The sequence below is a fragment of the Gavialis gangeticus genome, unplaced genomic scaffold (assembly GCF_001723915.1).
Source record: "Gavialis gangeticus isolate Ggan-Ray unplaced genomic scaffold, GavGan_comp1, whole genome shotgun sequence".
Taxonomy (NCBI): Eukaryota; Metazoa; Chordata; order Crocodylia; family Gavialidae; genus Gavialis; species Gavialis gangeticus.
In genome coordinates this window covers 23,019,208-23,039,348 of record NW_017729001.1, presented here as the reverse complement: position 1 = coordinate 23,039,348, position 20,141 = coordinate 23,019,208, and the positions used below count along the sequence as shown (strand labels likewise).

Genomic DNA, 20,141 nt, shown 5'->3' with positions numbered 1-20,141 from the left:
GGGGGGGGAGGAAGGGAGGGGGTAAATGAAGTTGACAGTGCATCATTTATTCAGAGCACTGAATATGGTAGTAATCATTGCTAATAGCTCAGTAGGCCTCTATAAATCAAATTTTATTTTTTTAAATATACCCTAGGTATAAAACTAGTTTCTGTTACAACAAGGACATAATAATTGCTTGAAATATTTAAGACAGGTTATAGAAGTAATATGCAAACATGGTGAGGGTTAAGAAGATAAACTCTATCTACAGTCTGTGTATAATCCTGTGGCAGGAAATGTAGTAAATTTGGAGCGGTACAGACTCTGTAGCTTATCTACACTGGAGCATTTGCCCAGAATGGCATTAATGCTCATTTGATATCACATACAAATTTAACACCTGATTACATATCAACAAAAACATGCTACCACAGCTGGAATGAACAATTAAATAGGCCTAGCATTCATTACAATATCAGTTTCTCCAGGGTGCAAGAGAATATGATGAAACGAGAAGGATATAGCAGTGATCCTCATGGTGGGAGAATTCCTGAGGAATTTTTAGGAGAACCAAGTGATTTAAAAGAAATAGGTTTATATCATAATCAATCCCTACTAACTCAAAAGGGACTGCAATGACTACCAGATGACTTGGCTATGTTAAATGCCATCTGTGTAAAATCATAGTTTGGATAGGCCTGTGTAAGTAATAGAATGGATGAATGACGGAGGATAATGAGTCAGATTGGAGGACAGATGTACAAAGGGCAAAATGTTGTGATCAAATACACAATGGAGAAATGAAACTTTTAGGAGACAACCCTTGTGTGTCAACCTGCTCATGCTCAGCTGTGTCCCTGGAGTTTGCCCTGCCCTGCAGGCGTAAACCTCTTCCTGGGTACTATTATTTGTATATGCCCTTTAAGCAGTGCGCGCCTTTGTTTAGAAACAAAAGAGCCTTTAGTATTTCATCCCCAAATCGGTGTGAGGCCGACTGAGGCACCAACACGGGAATGGTGAATATAAGTGAAAAAAAGATTCGGAAGATCCAGTGGTGTCTGCAGTGAGAAGCAAGGTTATCGGAGACTTTGAGAGCAGATAGGAGAGGATAGGAAGTTCACTACCAGGCGCATGGTTAGGATGTGGGAGGAGAAAGAATGAACTGTACAGGGATGTGTTGGAGATCCATGGAAAGGATCAAGGGGCAGGGATTGAAATGGGGAACTGAAGTGATGGGCCACTCTTGTCTTTTTGAGGTTACTCCAGTGATGTTTTCGCAGGACTGATTTTGGTCCGGCCTCTGTTGTACTTTAGAGACGTACTGATGTCAATGATGTTAGTCACAACAGCCAAAGTAAAAACCGGAGCCAGAACGTTTTGGGACTTGCCCATGTTTTCCTTAGTCCCTTCTCTGATACCTGTGTGTGATTCCTGAGCTACTCCTGGGGCATAGTAGGTCATTCTCCACCTTTAATTAGCTTTGTAAATGGCCATTCTGATTTCATTTAGTGGCATAACCTGATGACACTTTTTTTTGGTGGTTTTTTCCAAATTGTGATTTGCCATTGTGATCTCTGCTACCTCAGCACAAACTGGCTATCCCACAGATTTCACGTACTTAATGGGACATACGTTCAGAAGGTCATGAGCCTTTAATTCTGTGTTTTAAAGCCACCAGTGAGCCCATTTAATCCACATTTATTAGAAAAAAAAGGAGCTGAATGCCTAGATTGGTAGTTTGTTAATACAGCAGCTGTCATGATTAGCTGTCCTGTGACAGGTTCTTTTTTTTTTTTTATAGCTATTCATGTAAGCACAGGTTTTTTGTTCACTGCATCTGAGTGATCACCAGCTTTATTTCTCTACATAAAGGAGGTGACTGAATTAATCCATTTAATTATCATCCTGTTTTACTCCTTCCCATCTCCTCTAAGACCTTAGAACAGATTATGGATGGACAGTTGTATAATTACAACAAGTCTAGTAAAATCCTGCAGGGTTGTCAAGCCGTCATTTAACCTTTGTTTTGTAGCTTTTGCATTCTTAAAGGTCACCAGGGGTCTAATAAACTGTGTAGTTTAAAATCCCCAAAAACTCTCTTCACAGTACGTGTTTTTCTGTCCTAAGCACAATGTAAAAGAGATACTTTTAACCACGGGCAGAATGTTACATTTTATGTAACCTACCATGCTTGTGTTTTTATGCTGGGATTTCCAAAGAGAGTTGACTAGTTCCCTTGGGATACCAGGAAGGGATCCTGGATTAATAAACCATCATCTCTTTTTTAAAAAGACTGGCAATGATGCATTGCTTTTATGCTGGGTTATGAAGCTGGTGTTCCACAAAGTTGAATGGAAATTGGACCACCAGTTCTTGCAGACTCCTTTGAAAAACCTACCTACTACCATCTTGAGATCTTTTGATCCATTCACAATATCCAGCCAGCACTGCAGCTAGAAAAGCTGTTTGCAACTGGGGAAGCTTATCACCATTTGACAAAGAGAAAATCTGAACTGGTGCAAACAGAGGCTTGCAGCAGTTTATCAAGTCCACTCCAGGGATTTGGGCTGGGTTAGCTATACCAATAGCTGAGATCAAGGCAAAATCTCATTGTAAACATAGCCTTGGATACAACGGAGGAAACCCTTGTTAGAATGTTACTTAATCAATCTATTTAATTAATAGGCATAAACATCCACTCCCTACCTCTAATAAGTAAATGCTGGATATTTTGTGTGCCTTATTATTTGCTTCAGAAATTTTTAGATTAGTCTAATGATTCATGTGAAATGAAAAATGAATAGCTCTCAAATAAAAAGAGCTGTGCTTTCTAATATGAACCCTGTTTCTTGAATCTCTTTAGAAGTGCCATTTATGGACTGATTATAGTTCAGCTATTCTAATGGAAAACATTTGAATTACTATAAATATAATCTTTTTATTTATAGCATTTGTCATTCAACTGCAGCTATAGTTTAATTAAGCATAATAACGTAAATCTCATAGGCCCCATTTCAGGAGAGCACTGAAACATGTGTAGCTTCAAGCACATGCTTCAGGACTTTGCTGAACTGGAGCTCTACAGTTTTGGGTCCTGATTTAGGGGTTAGGCAAATGAACTAGTTACCATGAACTAAAAGGAGAGGAGGATTTGCTATACATCAGCTGTTCCACAGCATGCACACATTTTCCTGTGGAAAATTGAAAAGCAAAATGTGATAGCTGCCTGTCTTGCACTAAGGAATGAGGATACCAATGCACTTGCTGGCACTTTTTCTAGAATTGATCATGTCAGTAAATGGACAGCTCTCTTTTGCATCATGATAACTTGCTGTCTGCCTTTACTTCTATACTCAGGAGTAACTTTACTTACACCAATAGAGTTAGACATGGATGACGAGGGTCAGACCTCTCTGATTTCATTTCAGCCATGTCAGGGTCTTTCAGCAGGTGCCAGCAGCAGGTCGATGCCCAAGTTCATGGTGTGAAGCTTACTTTTTGAAGAAAGCCAGCGTAAGCTCTATGAGTTGAGGGATATCTTGCCCTGGCCCTCTACCCTGAGTGAATGTCACCTGTAATAAATGGGTTTTTCAAACAGGATTTGGCCACATGCTTTCCTAGCTCCCAAACCATTTGCTATAGCCACAACGGCACGCTCCCTTAGTCAGTCTTGTGGCACACTACTGGGAAGATGCTAGCTCCGTCATAGTGGAGGCTGCTGTGAAAGTCTGGATGCAAATTTTTACTCCATTTCATTTTTTTGAACAACACAGATCATCTACCCAAACCTACCATGTCTACCGACTACCGCGGCAATTCAGTTCTCATCTTCTTGCCCTAATTTGGAGGGCTCTGGTTAATGCTTCAGGTTATTGTAACCAGATCCGTGTAATGTTCTATTTTATGAAATACCCCATAGGGTTCAGTACAGATTGTGCAAAACACTGTAGCTAGTACTCTAATCCAGTAGAGATGCCTTTCCAGCTTATTATTGCATTGGCCAGCAATGGCTTTAAATTAAAATTTGTGTTGTGCTCACATAACCCTTTCAGCATAAAAGAAAAAAAAATCCATGTATTTTTGTCTTCTCATTCTTTGCATTTTGAGTCATGTCTCATGATCTAGTGAAGTAGCCTTCTTGATAGTTCCAATTGCACCAGACCTTTGAGTTTATTCCAGTGCTTTTATTTGTCAAGCTTATTGGATATGGCATTTATCTGGAATTCCTTTCTGCTCCGATTTATGAGGCTAATTGGATTTCATTTATCTTGCTGTTTAAAATAAATTAAGACCAGGATGTTTTCTCCCCTTTGCTATCACTCAGTTCCCTATTATTTTTGTATAAAGATTAAAGTATTCCCATTGGGTACTTAGCACATAAAATGCCATGTAAGTATGGGATGGTGTTATGAAGGATTCTGTTCATCCAAGTAGTTTTAGGGTCCTCTTCATTTCAAAGCTATTAAGGATGTTACCCATACAACATACCTAACAGCAGGACAGGGAAGTGTTATATACACCAAAAAACACAAAGCCCAGGGGAACTTCTCCATGGGTGCAGAACAAAAAAATCAATGGATATACAGGGGACTGGTCCTGATCTAAGCGAAATAATAAGGCGCACACAACATGCAACAATTACTTATTAGAGGTAGGGAGTGGATGTTTATGCCTATTAATTAAATAGATTAATTAAGTAACATTCTAACAAGGGTTTCCTCCGTTGTATCCAAGGCTAAGTTTACAATGAGATTTTGCCTTGATCTCAGCTATTGCTATAGCTAACCCAGCCCAAATCCCTAGAGTAGACTAGATGAAAATGCTGCAAGCCTCTGTTTGCACCAGTTCAGATTTTCTCTTTTTCAAATGGTGATAAACTTCCCCAGTTGCAAATAGCTTTTCTAGCTGCAGTGCTGGCTGGTGATCTACGGGTGTGAATGGAGAAATCCTCAGGAAGGAAAAGGCTTCAAATCTAATAGCCTGGGAGCCAGACTAATCATAAATTGGAACACAGCTCCATTGACTTCAGAACATGTTAATATGAGAATATGGCCCTGATTCTTCACTACCTTGGGCTTTGTGTGCTTATTTGTATCTGTGCAAAGTGGGTATTAAAGCGCTGCAGTCCTGATTTGGTGGCAACTGGGACCCACTTCTCCCAGGTGGCAAGATGGTGGAGGTCTGCATCCTTAAAAAGTAGAAATCTTTCTTTATTTCCTTTTTTAGAAAGATAATTTAGTTTTATATGTAATGTTGATGTGATTAAATGCATGTAGGACTTCTGCTAGGAAAACATCTGTTTACACCAAAGCATTTTGTTTGAAAAAATAATCATATTGTAGCAAGCCAAAATACACCGAGGGGAGAAAAAAAGTTGATTCAGCACTAACTGCCTTATAAAAAGCCAGGGAAGGTATAAAAAAGATATATAGAGAAAAACCCAAAGCAAACAAAACTTTTGGGCACCAAGTTAAATTATAAGGGTAGAGTTTAAACACAGCTTTTCAAGAAAGCCTTTGAAGTTTTATGGAGTAGGGTTACTTTTACTACCCTGAAGGGCTGATTATAAAAATGAAGCTTTGGGGAAAACTGAATAAAATGTATGTAAATATGAACTGACCCAAACTTTTACCTAAGATCTGAAACAGAACCTGAAATTGCCAAGCAGAACCTAACATTTTAATGAGGTTCAAAAAGGTTTGGTTAACTCAAATAGCCCTGTGCTTCTTGATGTGGAATAGTTTTGAACATAAATACCATGAAACAAGCTATTCATGTGGCTTTTCTGGCTCTTTCCAAACCAGACGGCATGTGGGATCTCATGCAAGTGTCACATCTCATGAATCTGACAATGACAGGGTATGGGCCAAATACTTCAGAAACTAGTTTGGGGGCACCGTTCCAAATTTCTGAGCTTCTTAAAATTAGAATAAGAGAAAGTAGAGCTGAATATGTACATCGTCCTGCCAATGAGACACTTTTTATTACTACTATTCATCATCATCATCATCATCATTATTATTATCTTATTAATAATTAGTTGTCCACTCCAGTTTTAAATGTACCCAGGGATACTCAGGCAAAATATCTCCTTTCTTTAAATTCTAAAGCAGGTCAAAAGCTTCTCAATACAATAGTTTTCTACTGCATGAGCAGTACAGTGGAATATGTAATTGGGAAACATTATAACAACAGTGAAATAATATTTCCCAATTATATATTTCATTTAAATTTTAGAACAAAGAAACCCCCATTGCGTATTATATTTTTGAAAAAGTTCATGTTTTATTGCATAATGTTGCCAATATTATGAAGTTGAAACAATAAAGGCAAAATGTTTTGCCCTTATGCCAACGTACTTAATTCCAAGATTTTGTGAAAAATTCTGAAATGCTGATACATTTGGTATACAATGCTTTGTTACATTTGGGAATGAAATTAACTTTTCACATGTCAGGATTTCCCATAAAATGCCCACCTGATTTTTGACCGTGTTTTGAATTCTATTACTTTAAAACCTAATTTGTCAACATCTTCTTGCTAATGAGGTTCCTAGAACCTTTTCAGTACCATAATCAGGAAATATAGTATTGCCGTCTCTTTCTATTACATAATTTTCCTTTCTGTATAACCTGAAATTATGATTTACTTGCTGCAATCTTGAATTGAATTAGGTTCCTGCTGCACCCCCAAATCTAAATGTTTTTCAATCTCTGTTGAATCACGGATTAGTATCCCTTAAGCTTCTTTCAAATTCAACAAAAAATAAAGTATAAATATTATAGGCCTCATATCTAAATTGAAGTCGTTTGGTGAAAAGGAAAAAAACACAACACAAAATCTAAATTGTGATTTTTGACTGCACATTTATGTTGGGTTATAAGAACACATCTTACAGCCACTGGCTCTCCAAATCTTGACGTTAGGCATTCAAAGTAAGCAGGCATTGTACAGGTATTCCTCCCAAGGAACAGATGGGCATGGTATAGCTTTGTCCTCTCTTACACCCTACATAACAATTAGCTCCTGATTAGTGGTGGTGGCAAATTATGAGTACATTTACCAAAAATAAGGTTCTTCTGTTGTCCTAAAACTATACATTAATTTCAGTCAAAGTTGGCAGATAGTTTCCATTGGAAAGAATATTTTTGAAACTTTTGAAGCATGAGGATGATGAAGTGGGAGAAGATAACTGTTCACTGTCATCTTTTTTGCAGTAGGTCAGGGGCTAGAGTACTGAAACAGCTAGTAGAGACCCAGCCACTGTTAAGATTAGCGTTCAGAGACCCTGGCTTGCTTGGTTACCATGGCAAATAGGGTAGGAAATTCATGCCAAAGCTGGGAAATGTATTGAGTAAAGCACACAAAAGGAAAGAGGAACAAAACAAGACAGAACATTTTGGAAATGAAATTACAGTTACATAAAACAAACTTACTCAAAATGTATTAAAGTTCCTTTTTTTGTTGGTTTGTTTTTTAGAAGGAGCATATTGATTAGCTTTTACTCTGTCAAGCAATCCTCCTTTGTTGGGAGGAAAGAGGCCTGTTCAGTTCTGAGTTATGAATGATAGTGACTTCTTATCTGTGACAAAGCGGACGAACACGAGCGGGGAGAGGTTTGATAAATTTGGGGGTGGGGAGTATTTGCCTGTCTCGGGATCCAATGCAGCTGGTCAGTCAGAGATGGGTCATCTCATCTTGCTTTGCTTGTGTTGTCTGCACAGTTGTTCTTGGGAGAAAAGGTTGGGTGGACAAGATAAAAGACGATGAGGATGGGCAACGAACATGCAATGGAAGGGAAGACAGAAAAGGGCCTCATGTCTAAGGCAGGGTGCTTGGTGCTGCAGTGTTCAGGAGTTCCTGCTGGTGCTCTGGGGTCAAATGCCATCGTCTTGTGGGTGTGTAAACGCAGGACAGAGCTCCTGGAGGGGAGGAGCGTCCTAATGACCTCCAGGAATTCCTCAGCCAATACTTCTTCCTCTCCTAAGACCCATTTTAAAGACTCCAGGTATGGGCGACAGGAAAAGGACACCATTCTCTTTACTTCATTCATCAGCATGGCCTGAATTCAGAAACACAGACTTTGGTCCATTGATTTCTCTTCCATACTTCTCTTGTTTACCAGACATAATCTCGGCACCATCTCTGGAGAGATCAATAGGCCTTTTGATTTGGTCAGATTCAGCCTCTTCCCCTCTCTATCTCTATTTTATTATATTGTATTTTATTTTATTGCACCTTTTCAGTCAGCATTTGCTGTTACAAGTGATTTAAAGATTTGTAAGTTGTAATTCACTTTTCCATAATTGAATTCCCAGCTGGTATAGGCTGGTTTGTTCCTTGTTATTACACAGCTCAAAAACAATATAGGCCTCGTAGCCCCCAATTATTGCAGCAGTGCCTTAACCACTAGGCTAGAGAGTTATTTTTCAATTCACATAGTTTAAGGTAAACTTCAGTTGCATCATAGGCAGAAATTAACAGCAAAACAGGCATATAATGTGTATTGTTTAAAGAAATCTTCCTAGTCCAATGCACACATTAAAAAAACCCTGTATAACGGCCAAATCTTAGTCGTACTAAAGTTAATGGCAAAGCTCCCGTTGACTTCAGCGAGACCAGAAATTGGCTGTTTATGCATGGACATTACTTTTTTCAATAAAAGTGAGCCAAATGAACTGAAAACAATTTGGGCAGCTCACACAGTCACTGATTCCCATATGCCACAAGTATTTTACGATTTGGTTTGTGTCCATTTCTCACCATACATTTGAATTGGATACTAGCTATTTAGCTTGCTAGTAGGCCCCTTAGAAAAGAGACTATTATGGAGAAGACACCGATATGTTCTGTTGTATAAGATTGTTTTAAAATCATTTCATGTTTTTCAAGAGCTGTTCCATAAGCTACATAATATGATGGGGACACAGTATACGTGAAAGAAGGAACGAGAATTTTCTAACTTGGTATTTGCAGAGTGTCAACAATTTGCACGTTTTTCTCTTGGCCAAAATTTAGGTAGCTATAATTTATTTGGTGAAATACCCATTCTAGCTCCTATTAAATTCCACAGAAAGGCTCTAGTTGAACAGCGTTAGACAGGCCCCTAAACATCCACTGCAGTTTCAGTTGAGTGAGCAATTCTTCTTCACTTTTCCCCCAGCTATGCCACTGGTGAAATGGCTGCCAGATTTCACCCCTTTTACTGATAGTGATGACTTGTCTCTGAAGGAAAGGCTTTTGTGAGGGGAAAACTCAGCTTTGCAGAGATCTATGGGAAGTCTTGCTCTTCCTACCATTAGGCTCAGGGCATCTGATCTAGTGTATCCTTCCTCACCATGACCCGGGAATGACAGCTTGCTGAGGAGCCATGACTATGACCCATAACTAGTATAGTTCAGGCAATGCCAACATTTCCATTCGAAGTCTTGTATTTTAGGTCTGTGCAGTTTGGCCATGAAAATGTTCAGTGGGTTAAAACTTAAAACATCGGCAACCAGCCTACAGCAGAGTATTGTTTTTTATTTTTTGGGGGGGGTTTCCCTTAACAGATTGAAAACAAACTCTTTAGAAACCTTTAAATTGTAAACACACGAATAAATAAATGACACGATTGGCATCAACTCATGCCTCTCAATTCAAAAGCAAACACTTTTTTTTTTTAAAAAAGGAAAGACTTTTGAAGGTCATCCATCCACAGGGGGGATGCTCCTAGAACTATTACTTATATGAAACCCATGGGTCTGACCTTATTACGAATGAAATCTGAGGCAAAGTTCCCATTAATTCCTAATGCAATAATTTACATGAGGAAGAGCATCAGGATTTGGTCCAGTGGAAATTCTGGAAGACAGAAAAAGAGGGGGAAAAAGGTGCAGCTGCTTTTCGAACGGGAATCTGCTTTCCGTACTTGCTTTGTGGACATGCGCTGACAACTCAGCTGTCACTCTAGATGCAGAATGTCCCTTGTGAGTTAATCACTTATGAAGAAAGCGTTTGTTAAACATACATTCATTGGTAATATATTTCCTTTCTGCTTTCCTTTCTGTTTTTCCCTTCAACCGTAGAAAAAAATTGAAAAACACCAGGTTTTCCTTCATTTTTGTTTTCATTTCATTCAGTAAAGCAATTTTTATGTGTTGGGGGGAGTGCACTCAGAGGTGGGAACTTTCACCATTTGTTTACAGTGGACATCATTGCAGACGCAAACGTATTTGCAGGGTTTCCCGTGTGTGGTGTCACAAAATGCTATTTTTTCTTGCTGGGGAAACGATCACTAAATAAAACGAGATACTTTCATTAAATTCCATCCTACACCAAGACTGAATTGGGCACAAGCGCTCTGCAGATGGCCTGCCTTGCATATTTACATTTGCAAATGTGACTTTTTTTTGGTTTTTATGTTTCTTTTTTTATCAGCTCTTCAGATAAACTGGAGTCCAGTGTAATTTAATCAGAATGAGTTTGCTTACAGCTTTCTGATCTGTGGACAGAATGTGTTTTGTGGGGATGTCTCTCATGGTATGCTGTATTCATCCATGTGTTAGCATAATTCATAAGCAGAATCAAAACTACTGCTGGCGTTGTCCGGGGAGTGTTGATAGAGTAGTTTTTAGTCTGCAAACAGTTTCATCCTTTACTTAAACATTCACTTTTTCAGCTCAAGACCATAGAACAAAATAAGCATACAGCTATATTACTCTATTAATAGATGCCAGAAGTTTCATTTGAGCTGAAGTTATGCAAACCCCTTCTTGACATGAATTGGGTATAAAATAGAAAAATAGATACATTCCCACAGAGCACCTTCTCCTGCTGAAAGGAGTATTAACAATTTTGAGTAACATTAATCCTCTCCTGCTTTCACTCAAGTCAGCTAAGAATAGCATGGAAAAAAATGAAAACAAGATTAAACGTTTTTTCTTTTTTTTTTTTACAGAAAATGGTAAACGTTAAAAACAAAATCAAAATGAGTAGAAAAACCACTGCTTTTAATTTTGGGACATCAGCAAACTTAAGATAGGTTTTTAGGGATATTTTAAGCTTTGCCTCAAACCTCAACGTACCAGCAAACCACTTTATATAACTTTGTGTCAGATGATCGGCATTAGTCATTGATGCTGAGGAGCTCTGCAATGCCATGTCAGAGCTCTCCGATTGCTGGACTTATTGACTGGTGTACATTATTAACCGTTGGATGACAGTCCAATGGCGTGCCCTACATTAAAGGCTGCTTGTGTTTAATTACTGGGAAAGAGCAGGCAAAAAAGGCGGTGTTTGTGAGGCCTCATTTTATGTCAGACGAAATCAGAATCCAAGTGTCACAAGTACGGCAGCCTATAATATCCACATCCCACATAGCTGTACGCTACAATTTGTGAAGCACATATAGCACAGTCTGCAGTAATTATATTCCATGGGTAGGTTACAATGTCTGCTTTCATTTGTCTTGAATTAGACTTTTTGATATTTTATCATCTCCCCATGAGGCAAGGAGATTGTCAGGCACGGTAATGGAAAGGACAAAAAGCGGAGCCCCGCATTTCTATTATGCGTAGTTCCTCTTGGGTCTAGATTTGACAGTAAATTACAAACAAGCTGCAATCTCATTTATGTAGCTAAATCAGGAATGAGAGTTGATTGTTGCTGTCTGAACTTCCCAGGGCTGGAATTCGTTTCCCCACTCCCTCAATTAAAATTAAAATGAACATGATTGTTTTTAGGTTTCCAGTCCTTAGGGACAGAGGAGAGAGAGGCCAAAAGTATGGAAATAGCACGTGGCACTTTAAAGAAATGATCTACACTCGAAGGTTTGATTTTTACTGTCACTGTGATGAAATACAGGTCCACATTAGAGACTTAGCTCTTTTACTTTGAGGCGTGTAGGAAAAGCAAATTTGAGAGAACTTGAAACTGCATGTTTTATTTAAGGTCTTTGGCTATATTTTACCTTAAAGTTGTTTTGATTCCTTTCATCAGACTACCCCAGAACATCCTTACCCAGTGCAAACTAAAGCTGCTGAACGGATTACAAAAGTCAGCGCCTGATTCTGGAAACATGGAAATCTGTGCATGACTTGACTCGCAGGCACACTTGCTTTAACAACCATGTAGAGACTCCAGTGAGAAGTTAGCATGGGCAGGGGCTGGCTTTAAGTTGTGTCCTTCATGATGTCTAATGCACAAGTGGGGTTTTTCCATTTACACCCACAAGGCACAGCGTCCCTGGCAGCTGGATTCTCCGGAACAATGGACTGTCATTGCTTGAGGCAGCTGCAAACTCCTCCTCACTGAGAAGGGGGATGGATGTCTTGGTTAAGGAGGTGAGGCTATAGCTAGAGAAGGAGGAACACCGGGGAGAGTTGTTTTATAGAATAAAAGCTCTTCTTCCATACCCGATCCCTTATAGAAGAGGGCGATATGCAAACACTGGCCAGATCCTTTTCTTGAATAGAGCAGCCCACCCTGGTGTAGGGCGGTGCAGTTTGCACTTGAGCTTCAAAAAAACCAAAGGCATTGGACAAACAGTGCAACCCTGCAACATGTACACAATCAACTGGGAAATGCTTCGTGCCATCAAGAACCTTGGTATTAGGGAGAAAGATCTGGACTCTCCTGGGGCTTGGAACCCATTCAGATGAGAGCGATCAGGCAATTTCTCAATCCTTTGGGGATGCTAGTGGGGAATTTTGCTTTCATGTGCCAGGGGTGCTATGATTATGAGCAGTTTATAGGGAGATTAGGTTGGATAAAAAAAATCTCAGTGTCTGCTGGAGTCACCTTTCTATTGATCTATGGGGAAATGATGTGAAGATAAATTGTCATGTGAAATGAAGGTAGTTGCATACTTTGCCCAGTATTATGAAGGTCTCCTTGATGTGCAGTTTTAGGGATAGGACACTGAAGCTGTTCCTTGCAAGGAGCTACTCTGTACAACACACCAGCCCCTGTATCAGCAAGCATTTTTTTTCAAAAGGGCGCAGGGGCTGATACTCATTCATTCTGATCCCCAGATACGTTAACACCCACTATATGGCAGCACTGCATATAGAGACCTTAGTAAGACTGAAAATCAAACACATGGTCTCTGTTTTAAAAACTCACACGAGACAATCTTAAGTGACAAGATATTTGGGGCCTTTTTTTCCCTTAGTCTAGGCATTAAGGGTTATATATTCTAGGGAAAAAAGAAATCCAACTGACAGACTGTATGCAGCTTGTTGATTTTGTTGCTTTTCACACACAGACTCTAGTGAGGCTAAACATAGCCAGATATAGCAGAGCTGAAGCAAAGAGACGAGAGGGGGGACAAACTCGAAAAGCCAGGGTGTTTCCAGAAATAACCCTGGATGGATCAAGGTTTTGCTGACGGGTAACAAACACAAACTTATCATAACTTTAAAGCATTAGAAAGGTCCTGGAGGTGCTGCAGTAATTCTTTGAAGTGTTTTGTTCTTGATTTTCCAATTCATAGGCTGGGAAAATCTGATTTAACACGTCCTAGTAACTGTGCATTTAATGTCAAGGTTACCTGGCTATCATACAAAACTGTTTTTGAAATGGCATTATTAACAGTCCTCTTAGTGGATATTTCAGGTGTGTTCCTCTTCCTTGTCCAGACTCGTGCATTTTTTGCTTTTGGGTAGCACTCTTTTATTTAGATACTTCGGACTCCTGATTTATTAGCAGGCACAAGGAGCACCCAGGTAAACTGCAACTGTAGTCATTGCTTAGTCAACTGCACCATGCTGGTATGATTTTCTTAAAATATGTGTATTGCAATGCATCCCCATTACTTCCTGATGAGCCTTGTGTGTGCAGTGCAGTAAAAAGTCCTAGTTATTGCAATGAAGCTCCTGAATAACTGAGACTCCTTTGAAGAGAATCTGATATGCATATGTGTCTTCATCAAGAAATTTTCTTCCCAATCATATGGGATGTCTTTAGTATCACCTACTACAACCCCTACTCATACAAGTGCCCTTTATGCAGATGAGAAAATAGTCCATGTTAATTCATTACCATTTATAATGGGTTAATAAATTAGCAATATGTGATATAAGCTTGTTACATACAGGAGTGGTATCTCTTAGTGTTTCCAGTAGTATGGGAATGGTTGGAAGCGATCTTTTCGATTCTGTAGCCATTAAGGACAATTGATTACCTATTTATTAAAACATATATTAGTTATTAATCTTTTGTAAAAAAAACCCCCAAATCAATGCAAACTTCTATTTATAATAGATCTTTTAAAATTTGATTGCAATGGGAATATTCACATGACTCAAAGTTTTGTGGGGGAAAAAAGAGTACCAACTGCTTCATGGCATAAAACTACCCCTAACCTAGGAAGCAGGAGGAAAACTCATTGTAGATTAAATCATAGCCCTTTTGGATGTCAGTGGGTGGTTTACCATTGATTTAAATTAAACCTGCTTTTCACCCTGTTATTCTCCTTTGAGTGCCTGCTGCGGAGTTACAACTGCCTTCTGCTAAAGCTATGGGTACAGGCAATTGTCAGAGATCGGTACTGCAACAGATGGTCTGCCACTCTGATCCAATGTGTTCCTAAACAGCTTTCTGTTTTGTAATTATACTTACAGTGGAACATGAAGATCTCGTCCTGTTCCCACTGAAGCCACTGGGAGTTTTGCTGCTGGTTTCAATGAGAGCAAGACAGAGCCCCCAGACTCCTGCAAAGCTGAAGTAGTCCTGGCTGGAAAAAAGCAGTCCATTAAGAGAAGTTAAAAAAATTTTTTTTTGGAGTGAAATGAATTCTTTTGGTAAATTGAATTGTACCATCAGCTGCTTTTGTTTGGCATAAAATTACAGTTTTATTAGATCTAAAAGCATTTTACTTTATTTCACTTATATAATCTATTTTATTATAGGGGAAAAAAAGAAAAAAAAAAGTTAATGTGATTTACAGATTGTGTCACAGGAACTTTTTGGAATGTGGCACTCTGGTATATTGCCTAACTACTGACTATTGTCTCTTGTTGAGATGCTTTAAAATCCAGGTTACCAGAGAGTGACATTTCACTGAAGTGAAAAGAAGGATGGGGGGAAGGGGTGAAACCCTTTTCCAATTAAGGAGGAACATCAAATCACTCAGCCCATGCCCATTTTGAATTGTTGTGCTAACAAATCCAAGGAGAGAGCTTGGAGATTTCATGGAAAGCCTTGCCAAGCCCTAATTACCACTGCTGCATTCCTAAAACCATTAGATCAGTTTCCAGAGGGACCCATCGCTGATTTCAGGAATCGCATGGAAAAACTGAGCTAGAGACAAACAGAGCGAGGTGGGGAGTCGGGTGTTTTTGGACGTATTAGTATGTATGGCACAAGATGCCTTCATGTGACACTTTGTGCCATATGCAAACAAATAGACCAGCAGACAATAATACCTTATCGGCTGTTTGTTTCTCTTCCTGGGTTTTCTGGATCTCGCTGCCAGCTCTGGGCTTGTTTGGCTCTGCGTTTTGTACAGCTGAAATTCAGATGTTCGCTTAGGTCTTTACTGAAGAAAAAAGAGAGAATGGCCATTATTTGTAAAATATTAGATGGGTAAAATGCTATCGTAGGTTTGGGGGCAGGAGCTTCTCTATAGGTGTGGGGGGTGGAAAGACAATGATGGCCTCTAATATATAAATTTTGGATCAGGTAGCCATGCCAGATTCAAGTTGTTCTGCAAGGGATGTTGTGTCCGGATTGGGTTCAAAAGGACATTTGGCATGCTTTTAAACTGCTATGGCCTGGGTATGATGAGAGGAAAGGCTATACGCCAAGATGTTCAGGCATAGTAGAATTTTGCCTGGTGCCTTCATGAAGAACTAGTTTTAAAGTCACCTTCCAGATCCTAGTGCCTCTGCTGGCTGAGGACCGGTGAAACCCGGGGTGCTCCATGCCCAGTGTACTCACAGGGCAGCAGGTGTAGTGCTGGGAAGGATAATGTAGAGTCAGCTCCACTGGTTTTATACAAGCCCTTTTATGCTCTTCTGGCACAACACTGTGGCCAAACCATAGGCAAGAATCTAGTCCTAAAGATCTGGATTGCTGTTTTTCATGTCCCTTTACACTAACATCGCTGCTGTAAACTGCTGCAACTCCATTGGCTTTTTATTTACCCATTTACATGGACTGTTGATCTGGCAGGACCCTGCTACTTGCTAGTGGAGCAGAAGTTAACAAACTAGGGCAGTTTCCAGAGCACCCGGCCAGACGTTGCTTACATTTAGCGAAATAGCGATGCTAATTTCATCTCCATTTCTGCAGTGGGATAAAAGCAAATTCACATTTGACAGAAGGAGGAGAGAGAAAGCAAAATCAGAAGAATAAAAATGTGAAAGCTTGTGAAGGGATTTTTTTTTGAATGGTGGAGAGTGAAATTCAAAGCATCAAGTCCCATCCTACAATGTTTTACTCGGGAGAATTTAGTTCCATTGTGGCTAGCAGGATCCTGGGAGACCAAGGTCTCAGGGATATGGTCTCTCATCATCTCACTTTTAATTTTCTGGGCTAGATTGTGCTATAAAGCCACGGCCTACCGTGAGGAGAGGTGGCTGTGCTGCCCAAGCACAGCAGAAGGAATTTAGACTTCCTCCTGTGGGTTAGCAATCTTTGACTGGCCTATATCAGTAACCAGTGATTAACTTTATCCAGTCCCTCCGGGTTCTCACGGCTTACTTAATTAAGGAGCAGAATCGAGACTCACATGAACTGCTCTGGGAGTAGCATGAGGGGGCAATAGTGGGCACAAGGCACCTGGGGATCGGGGTAGTTAGCACTGCATTGCAAGAGGAGTGCTCACTCCCTCTTATATTGCTGCATGTATGTGGAGACCCAGGAGGGGTGCTTTAGGGATGACGAATCCAGCAACTGCTGGTATTGTAGTGAAATACTTGAGTGAACAAGACAGAGGGATCAGACCCTATATTATTAATCTTTATACACAGCAGTAGCCTCAACTGGGACCTTTTGTGCTGGGTATTACACAGAAGAGACACGCTAAAGAAACAAAGACAGACAAAGGGTGGGAAATGAAATGTCTTGCCCAAGGTCATGCAAGAGCAGGAACAGAACCCAGGTCTCTTGAATCCCAGTGCTTTGTTACCTCCCTGATTACATAAAAGAAATACTTGCCCTGTGATGCACAAGTTTAACCAATTTCACCTACAACCCCTCACTATCTCGGGCTTCAAGCAAGAGGAAGTTTGCGTGTAAGATTTTCCAGGCTTGTTATAACAGCTTTGTCATGGCAATGACTGAATGTTGTACTGTTCTGAAACTCCTTGTCATAAAATGTGACATTACAACTGGAATGTTTATTGCACTCTGTCATTATTTACACTCCGCTGCCTCCATTGACTGGCTGTCCCACCCATTCCCCATAGATTAATCAAGTCAAGAAAAGGATAAAGGACGACCAGCCACGCCAGGAGTGTAATAGCTAAAAGGTCCAAAGAAAAAGCAGCCCACTACTATAATTCACAAAGAATGTGATGCATTGCATTGCACAGACCCCATTCTCATGGCCAAGATTTTAATGAGAATGGAAAATGCTACCATAAAAATCTACTCCTATAAAAATGTTAGCAACTAGTTTAAGGACCGGTAAATATTTTTACTGTTAAACCTGGTATTCTGTCTCTGGCCCTGGTCTATTATGCCTCCTTCTAAGTTGCTTTAAGCACTTCCTTAAAACACACTTCTTCTAAAAGGCCTGTGTATAATATACCCCCTCATTCATACATAAGTGTTTGTAGAGGAGATCAACAAAATACATTCAGTTATTATCTATGTCAGAACCCTAAGGAATCATAAAGCTAGCAAGCCGTGCTGTATAGGCCTTATCCAGCTCCCAGCAAAGTCAGTGGGAGAACCTCCTTTGACTTTAGCTGCAGCTAGTGCTGGCGCTGTTCCCAGAACTCAGAACGGTATCGATGTTACTGACTTGTATCGGGGTCGCCGCTACTACTTGTATCGGGGTCGCCGCTACTACTTGTATCGGGGTCGCTGCTACTACTTGTATCGGGGTCGCCTCTAGGGATTCCAGTCAGAGACCAGGACCCTATTGACAACGTGCTACATGAACACCAAAGAGGAAGGACAGTCTCTGCCTCAGAGCTTGTCATTTAAGTAATTGCCTAATTGCTGCTGTGTTCATATGCCATGTAACCACTAGGGGAGTGCAAAATGGGCCATATTCGATTTGCATTTGGATTTGGCCCGAATTGGGGACAGTGATTCGATTCATTAATTTGGATCACTGTCCTGATTTGATTCAGCCAAATCTGAATCTGAAGATTTGATGCTGATTTGGAGAATCAGCGATTTGGCCATAGACACAGCTTTAAATGTTTTTTCTATATACCTCAAGGTACCAGGAGTGGCTCACAAGTGCTGTGATGGTGGGGCAGATGGAGCATCCCACAGGAGTGCAGGGGGTTCCCCAGCATGCTCGGCAGCAAACTAAAAGTGGACCAGAAGTACTTCTGGGTCTGCTGTCGAGTGTATGAGGAACCCCTCCACCCCCGCATGTCCCCTGGCTTGGTGATTGACCATGGAGGGGACCCCAGGTGCCCCCCCAGACCCAGGAGGCACCTGTGCGCTCCCGGTGGACCCGGCAGTGGACTGGAAGTGCTTCTGGTCCACTTCTGGGTCTGCTGCCAATCATGCTGGGGAGCTCCCCACGCTCCCGTGGGATTCTCCATCCACCCCAGCATCGCAGCGTTGACGAGCCGCCTGGTACCTAGTGGTATGTAGAAAAAACATTTAAAGCTGTGTCTACGTCTGAATCACCAAATCTCTACAATTCGATTTGGAGAGATTAAAGGGTCTCCTGATCCGATTCGGATTTGGCGATTCGGCTGCTAAATTGGGCCAAATCTCCGCCAAATCGAATCAGTGATTGAAGCTTCACACAGCCCGAGTAACCATCCTCCCCTTTGTGCTGCACTTGTGCAAGGAAGCTTTGTTTGCTTTGATGTGGTACATCTGCAGTGTGCTTCAGCAGGAGCCCCTGAACAACCTCTTGCTGACTGACTTGGGTTCTGGGAATTTGCTGTGCAGCAGGAGCCCCACCATACTGGAAAACGGTGCAGTGCTTTCTCCCCTTCACAAGTCCCACGTTCCTGCTCTGCCTTCACTCCATCCTTTTCTGTCTCCTATAAGGGGCCTAACACCAGCAGGATGCTGGCAAATGCTGTTGAATGCCACACCGAGTCCCTATAAAAAGCAGAGAGAGAATGGTGTTTCCTCCGGTAGTTGGGATTTTGATGATTTAGGACTTCAGCCTCTCAGTCCTTGTGCTCCCTGAATGTAAAGGGCCAGGAGTTTCTCTGCCCATATATGTAGAAAAACAAACAGGTGAGGACTTGCTGTTCTTTGTCTTCTCTCCTTTGCTGATTTCAAAACACAGGATATCTTGGTTCCTTGACTGCAATATCTTTGGGCCAACAACTTTGCCGCCTTGTTTGCAGAATGACCTGCAACAGTGTGATGCTCCATAGAGGATAAACATTAGCTGATTCGTATGCTTATGATTTTCAGTCTTGTGGGAAACAAATACATTTGCTAATCCCACCTGCTGAAGCTTAATGTCAAAGAATCAAGTAAAACCCAGACAAGAGTGTGGCAGTGAATGCTGTATTTGCTGCTGCTTGTGGTAGTTTCCTGATGCCCTTGAACTCAGTCTTTCTGCCATTGCTGATGCCTGTCCTGATGGCATTTTCAATTTCATAATGGAGTATTACACTATGAGATTTGGGTGCACTGAATCTAATTTTCCCAGAATTTGAGTGCTTTCAGGTCAGAATCACCTGCAAGTCTCCGAAAATGGGCAGGATGCCCGATAGACCACAGAGAGAAAGTTCTGTGTTCCTTTTCCATCTCTGATTAAGCAAACCACTTAAATGCCCTGTGCACCGGTTTCCCAAGTGAGGATAATACAATTTCTTTACTTTAGAGGGGAATTGCGAGGGTCGGTGTGTGCACTCAGTGCTTTGATGATACAAGTGCAGTCTGAATGTTAACTCTTGAGTGTCTTGCATGGTTCTCGTCCGAGGCACATGTTCATTATCTAAATAAAATGCCGTAACAAGGGAAACCTGGAGGTCAACTGGGAGAGGAAGCCTTGTGGAAATGTTAGCTAATAGGAA

At 40.7% G+C, this 20,141-nt stretch overlaps 1 protein-coding gene across 2 annotated transcripts in view; it reads left to right on the top strand.

Moving 5' to 3' along the window:
• Positions 1-20,141, top strand: part of ADGRD1 (adhesion G protein-coupled receptor D1) — a 299,472-nt gene that overhangs the window by 124,343 nt on the left and 154,988 nt on the right. The window lies entirely within an intron of this gene.